The following is an 8,041-nucleotide window of genomic DNA, read 5'->3' as shown; positions in this document are numbered from 1 at the left end:
CCAAAAGATTTTCTAAAGTATATTCGATATAATTATTCGAATATCAAAATATTACTCCAAATCTTTCAAATGTCATTTTTAATCCTTACTCAAGTGTTTTATTAATTGATTTCACACTAAAACGGTTCTATTGACTCCATTAATCATCCCCAACATTCAGAATCATTTGAAGGTGTATTTAAATAAGCTTAGAATCCATTGATCAATAACAAGAAACAACAATCAACAAGAATCAAGAGAGAATCAAAGAGAAAGCATCAAACCTCAAGTTTGAGCATTTTCAAGCCTATTTCATTCAATATTCATTTTTTCTTTCAAGAACACTTATTGTGCTCAATTGTCTTATTCTTGAGTGTTCTTTCTTTGTTCTAGAATTGTGCAAACATCTTGCCTTGTGAGGATTTTCTTGCAAGTTTGCAAAATTCATATTATTCTCTTTGGGAGAGAGTGTTCTCAAGAATTTGGGGTATAATTTTTGAGGGATTTGTAAGGTTACTCTTTGTCCTCAAAAGAAAGACAAATTAGTGAATTTGTGAAAAATCCTTAGTGTGGATAGCTAAGGTAGTGGACGTAGACTTTGGTTGAGAAAGTCGAACCACTCTAAATCGCTGTGCAAATCTTTTCAATTTTCTGCAAAGCTTCCACCGAAATTTTTATTTGCCAATTCACCCCTCTCTTGGCCAACTCCATCAATCGATTAACTCAACAATTGGTACTAGAGCCTCACTCATTTTAAGGTTTAATCGCCTCCTGAGTCGATTCGAGAAGAGTTACATCGATTTTCAAGTCATCAATGGCCGGCGCTTCAAACTTCGACTTCGGTCTCAATTCGATGCCCGTCAATAAGCCTCCTTTCTTCAATGGAGCTAACTATGCCTATTGGAAGAATAGGATGATTTATTTCATTCAAGAAAGTGACATGGGAGCATGGAATGTTGTAGAAGACAGATATATCAAGCCTCTCACTCATCCAAGATTGTGGAGTGAATGAGAGACAAGAATGTTACAGCTCAACTCCAAAGCCATCCATATCATATTTTGTGCTCTTGGACCAGATGATTATGGAAGAGTTTCATCTTGTACAACCACCAAAGAAATATGGGATAAACTACAAGTCACTCATGAAGGCACCGACGACGTAAAAGAATCTAAAATTAGTCTTCTAACACATAGCTATGAAAATTTCAGGATGAAACCAAATGAAGATATCAAAACTATGACAGATAGATTCTCAACGATTGTCAATGGTCTCAAATCATAAGGAGATATCATTCCAAATGAAGAGCTTGTGAGGAAGTTTGTTTACTCACTTTTAAAATCGTGGCAATCCAAGAAGACTACAATCATCAAGGCTAAGAACCTAAAGTCCTTAACTCTTGAAGAGCTAATCGGTTCCCTCCTCACTCATGAAATGATGCTTGAAGATGAGGTGAACCTCAATAAGATTTACGAGACACCAAAGGACAAGGAGAAGAAGAAAAACATTAGAGTTGCTCTCAAATCCACAAAAGATCAGAGTGATTCGGATGACGATGACGATGACGATGATGAGGAAATGGCATTGTTTGCCAAACGGTTCAGAAAAATTATGAGGAAGAAAATTCAAGTGAAATGAAGGCCTCAAAAATGAACCAAAAGAGAAGGACCCTATCATTTGCTATGAATGCAAAAAACCGATGCATGTCAAATATGATTGCCCACAATTGAAGAGGAATGGTCAATCAAAGTATAAGCACAAGGCTCATGTGGCTACATGGAGCGATGAAGAAGGTTCCGATGAAGAGGAACAAGAAGTAGCAAACTTGTGCTTGATGGCATTTGGGGAAGATTCTATGGTAACCTCTAACTCATTTGAATTAGATGATTTATCTTATGATGAGTTATTAGAGGAATATAATGGATTGGCTTTGGATTATGAGAAATTGTTTTTAAAATATAAAAATGATGATTCAAAATTGAAAAATGAAAATAAGCTCATATCCAAGACCAACAATGATTTTGAAAGTAAAATTAGTGATTTGCAAATCAAACTAGAAGAGTTTGAAAAGAAAAAATTAGATTTGCAAAATTTACTTTCAAAGGTCAAATATGATCATCAAAAGAAAATTGATGATCTTAAAGCTTCTTTTGATAAAGTTGGAATAAAACATTTTGAAAATGGAGAAAATTCAAAATCCAACTTTGTTAGAAAAAGTTTTAAAAACTACAATCATAGAGGTCCCCGAAGAACCTCTAATAGAAAAATTGTTAGAAGTATATGGGTTCCTAAAGGACTCGTTACTACTAAAGATAAGGATATCCTACACAAATGGATACCTAAGGGGACTAGGATTTTGGAAACTAATGAATATGGACCCAAAAGAATTTGGGTACCAAAAATTAGAAATTAATCTATGTTTGTAGGAAAAGGAGCATTGCTACAAGGCACGAGAAACAAATTCAAACTCATGGTACCTTGATAGTGGATGCTCAAGAACATGACCGGAGACAAAAGCCGGTTCATAGAGCTTAACGCCAAAAATGGAGAAGTGACTTTTGGTGATAATTCAAAAGGAAAAATCGAAGGTATAGATACAATAGGTAATACCTCTTTCATACAAATTAAAAATGTTTTATATGTGAATGGATTAAAGCATAAGCTTTTGAGTATTAGTCAATTATGTGATAAAGGATTCAATGTAATGTTTGAAACTAATGGTTGTAAAGTTATTGACATTGCATCTAATCAGATTATGCTTGTTGGTCATAGCATAGGAAACATTTACATGGTGTATTTAGATTCTATAGATATGACTAATTTATGCCTATTTCCTAAGGAGAAGCATGATAGTTGGTTATGGCATAGGAGACTATGACATGCTAGTATGAGTGTTTTGCAATGGTTAATTCAAGGAGATTTGGTTCGAGGGCTTCCTAAACTAAAATTTGATAATGATAAAATCTGTGATGCTTATGCTAAAGGAACACAAAAGCGATTTTCTTTTAAATCCATTAATGATGTATCAACTAGTAGAGTATTGCAATTAATCAATTTAGATCTTTTTGGGCCATCTAGAACTACTAGCTTGGGTGGAAAACAATATGCATTTGTCTTGGTAGATGACTATTCTAGATATACTTGGGTTCTATTCTTTAGTACTAAAGAAGAAGCATTAGAAAAATTCATCACGTTTTCAAAAGCAATTCAAAACGAAAAAGGTTACTCTATAACTAGTGTTAGGAGTGATCATGGAACTGAATTTGAAAATCTTGGATTTACTGAATTTTGTAATTCTAATGGTATTAGTCATAATTTTTCAGCACCTAGAACCCCTCAACAAAATGGAGTTGTTGAAAGGAAAAATCGAACTTTAGAAGAAATGGCTAGAACCATGCTTTGTGAAAACAATTTGCCAAAATATTTTTTGGCGAAAGCCACAAATACCACTTGTTATGTTATTAATCGAGTAATGATTAGGCTTATTTTGAAGAAAACTCCATATGAACTTTTTAAAAATAAAAAGCCTAACATTAGCTATTTTCATCCTTTTGGATGTAAATGTTTTGTTTTAAACAACGGTAAAGACAATCTTGGAAAATTTGATGCTAAAAGTGATGAAGGAATTTTTCTGGGTTATTCCTTAAGTTTTAAAGCTTATCGAGTATTTAATAAAAGAACTTTAGGGTTAGAAGAGTATATACATGTTATTTTCGATGATAATCTCCTTCCGAGGAAGGATTCTTGTTTGAATGATGATGTAGGTATTATAAATACAAATGACGTTAGACATGACGTTGGAGAACCATCATCAAAGGAAGAAACGAAAGATGAGGAAACTCATGATCCTCTCGAGAATCCAACCATTGAAGAAAGGAAAGTATCTTACCCAAGAGAGTACAACTATGTCAAGGATGGTGAAATCATAGGTGATCCATCCAAAGGGGTAACAACTCGATCTTCTCTTAGAAATATTTGTAATTATATTGCATTTATCTCATGCATAGAGCCTAAGAATATTAAAGAAGAATTAAATGATTAACATTGGATTATGGCTATGCAAGAAGAGTTAAATCAATTTGAGAGAAGTAAAGTATGGACATTAGTTGAAAGACCTAGTAATAAATCTACTGTAGGTACTAGATGAGTATTTAGGAATAAGCTTGATGAGAGTGGTAATATAGTGAGAAACAAGGCTAGACTTGTTGCTCAAGGCTATACTCAAGAAGAAGGCATAGACTATGATGAAACATACGCTCTCGTAGCTAGGATGGAAGCAATTAGAATGTTATTAGCATTTGCATGTTTTCATGAATTTAAATTATATCAAATGGATGTTAAAAGTGCATTTTTAAATGGTTTTATAAAAGAAGAAGTGTATGTGGAACAACGTCCAGGTTTTGAAAATTTAAAATTTCCAAATCATGTTCTTAAATTGACAAAAGCTCTTTATCGTTTAATGGTATGAAAGATTGTCAAACTTTTTAATTGAAAAAGGTTTTTCAAAAGGGAAGGTTGACACTACATTGTTTTTAAAGCATAAAGGTAAAGATTTATTAGTAGTTCAAATTTATGTTGATGATATAATATTTGGTTCTACCAATGATGTTCTTTTCCAAGAATTTTCTAAGCTAATGCAAGCGAATTCGAAATGAGCATGATGGGGGAGCTCTCATTTTTCTTGGGACTCCAAATCAAGCAAAGAAAAGATGGAATCTTCATCAATCAAGATAAATACGTCAAAGATATGCTCAAAAAGTTTGGACTGGAAAATGGGAAACCTCATGACACTCCAATGAGCTCTTCTACAAAACTTAACTTGGATGAAGGAGGTAAATGTGTGGATGTTAAATTATATAGGTCAATGATTGGTTCTTTGATCTATCTAACTGCAAGTAGACCAGACATTATGTTTAGTGTTTGCTTATGTGCTAGATTTCAATCATGTCCTAAGGAATCACATTTACTAGCTGTTAAGAGAATCTTTAGATACCTTAGGGACACTTCTAGTTTAGGACTTTGGTATCCTAGAGACTCTAGCTTTAGCTTGCATGCCTTTTCTGATGCGGATTATGGAGGATGCAGTTAGATAGGAAAACACCTCCGGTACTTGCCAATTCCTTGGAAATATGCTGATTTCTTGCTTTTCAAAGAAACAAAATTATGTTTCATTATCTACCACTGAAGCAGAATACATTTTAGACGGTAGTTGTTGTGCAAAAGTTTTATGGATGAAACAATAACTTTTTGATTATGGAATTGAAGTAGGTACCATTCCTATCAAGTGTGACAATACTAGTGCTATTTGTCTCACTAAAAATCACATCCAACACTCTAGGACTAAGGACATTGAAATAAGACATCACTTCATTAGAGACCATCTCGCTAAGGAAGATATAGTTCTAGAATTTGTTGATACTTTGCATTAATTAGCGGATATCTTTACAAAGCCTTTAGACAATGAAAGATTTTGGACACTTAGGAGAGAATTAGGTTTGACTGACCTATCTTCACATAGTGTTGAAAATAATTTTAGCACTTTTAAGAATAAATGAAAAATGCTTATAATTAATTTTGATTGCATTCTTTGCTATTAGTTAGGGGGAGTTTATGATTCTTTGTGAAAAATTGATTATATGTTCAAATAATTTTTAAATGATAGATTTGATTGATTGAACATAGTTAATTTTTTATAATATGAGTTGCCAATACCACTAGAGCAAATTAATTTAGCATTTTGAGTGTTTAAAATCAAATTTTAGCAATTTTAGTGCAAGGGGAACCGATTCCCCCCACAGGGGAACCGATACCCCCTGAGGGTTCTGGTTATATCGCGCCCAGAATACCTCATTTTGCCTCAAACTCTTTCTCTCTTCCTCGCGCCGTTCTCCTCTCTACTCTCCCTATCTCCATATTTCATCAAAAACACCATTTTTAATCAGAATTACTTCAAATATCAACTCCTAAACCTGTTGGAATCATCAAAATCGTGCAAACTTCATCCAATCTACTCTAATCTGAAATTCTTCAAGGTATTTTTCTTAAAACTTCTTTTTATCAATTTTGATTTTAGAACTAGTTTTAATTAGTTTTAGATTGAAATAGTGATCGAGCATTGATTGTTTAGTGTTTAGAAACTAGATTTTACAACTAATTTCATCAAAATCTCATAATTTTTCAATTAATTCTTGAATTTTTGAAATTAAAAAAAAATGATTTTTTAATTAATTTCAAACTGTTGTGTTTTGATTTAATTATGTTGTTAGTATGAAAACTATACGTTTATTAATTTTCAAAACTTTATATTTCAATAGTTTTCAAAAACTTTACCCATTAGGATTGGTTTAGAGAACCTTGAGATATTGAGGACTCAATCGAGTTTTGGGATTGATTATATTGCATACATGTGTTTTAAAATTGCAGGTTATTCTTTCCATTCCGATTACCTTAAATCATGTCTCAAAAACATTCTAGCCAACCTCCAAACTCACCTCCAAATCCTCCACCTATCCAACAAATTCCTAATCCTAATCCCGATGATCCAAACATGACCATTCGCAATTCTTGCTTCAATGAACCCGGTCGTAGACAAAATCTCTACTTTAGGTTTTGTCAATACTATGAGTCCTACAAAATCCGGGAAGAACGCATCCCATCTCTTTAAGCCATGTTAGACATCAATTTTTGACATCTTCCTACTCTTCAAGAGTGGAAATTTGACAAACGTTTTGAGCTTGAACCAATAGTCTACCATCAACTCGTTTGTATCTTCTACTCTAATGTCGTTTGCATTCAAAACCGGGAGAAAATCTTTACCACAGGAATTCGATTCTATCTTCTAGGACGATTCTTTCATCTTGACCTGGAATACATAGCCAAAGAATTAGAATTAGATAATGATGGGTTAGACAATGAAAAACTGACGGTAGGATCTCAGTATAAATGAAGGGATAGTGCAAGTGTGTTAGATCTTCACGACCGTTTTCTTCATCTCATGATCTCTTGGTGGTTTCGACCATCCGGAGGCCGTTACTCTACTCTCCGAGCCATGGATTTATTTTGGCTACATTGTGTCCAAAATAATCTTAAAATCAACCTTCCACAGATTATCTTTTCTGAACTTGTCGAAACCGTAAATCTTATTCCCAATAAGAAATTATGTTCTTTTTTAGTTTACGGTTATATTCTTAGTAATCTGTTTAAAAAGGTTGGGCTTAGAGTTGGTCTTGATTCTTCCTTTCCCCTCAAAACCCAAATCCCTCTTCTCTTTAACCAAATCGGGATGGAAGTTCAATGAAGAGACTGGTCTTTGGGTTTGTATTCATGAACGCCCTCCGAAAGCCAATGACTCCGACGATGAGCAAGAACAGCACGAGGAACAAGCTCCACCAGAGGAACAAGCACGACCAGAGGATCAAATGTGTCCATACTTTCAATCCTTTATGGAGACATTTGATTTCCGGTATGCATCCATGGATTCTCGCTTCACTTCCATAGAGTCTCATTTATCCGCAATGGGAAGTCAACAATTGGAGATTCTCCGGGAGATGCGCGCGAACAATGCTTATATGAATGAATGCATTAATGCACTCTAGCATGAGATGGTCGCTATGCGAGCTCATTTTCCTCCTCTCGATCCTCCTACGGATGCTTGATTATTTGTCATGCTTTAGTACTTTGAAATAGGACTTAGAGATTATTGTTTCAACATTTTGAATGACTTTGGATTGTTTTTAATTTTGATTGTTGGATGTTTGAATTTGATTGATGTTTTATGGATGTTTGAACATATATTTCTATATATTTGATTTGGTTAAATTTATTCATTATTGCATCAACAAGAATCAAGAGAGAATCAAAGAGAAAGCATCAAACCTCAAGTTTGAGCATTTTTCATTCAATATTCATTTTTGCTTTCAAGAACACTTATTGTGGTCAATTGTATTATTCTTGAGTGTTCTTTCTTTGTTCTAGAATTGTGCAAACATCTTGCCTTGTGAGGATTTTCTTGTAAGTTTGCAAAATTTGTATTATTCTCTTTGGGAGAGAGTGTTCTCAAGAATT

This window comes from Hibiscus syriacus, unplaced genomic scaffold (genome assembly GCF_006381635.1).
Source record: "Hibiscus syriacus cultivar Baekdansim isolate YM2019G1 unplaced genomic scaffold, ASM638163v2 tig00005377_pilon, whole genome shotgun sequence".
NCBI classification, from domain to species: domain Eukaryota; kingdom Viridiplantae; phylum Streptophyta; class Magnoliopsida; order Malvales; family Malvaceae; genus Hibiscus; species Hibiscus syriacus.
Note: the sequence above shows the minus strand (reverse complement) of the source record.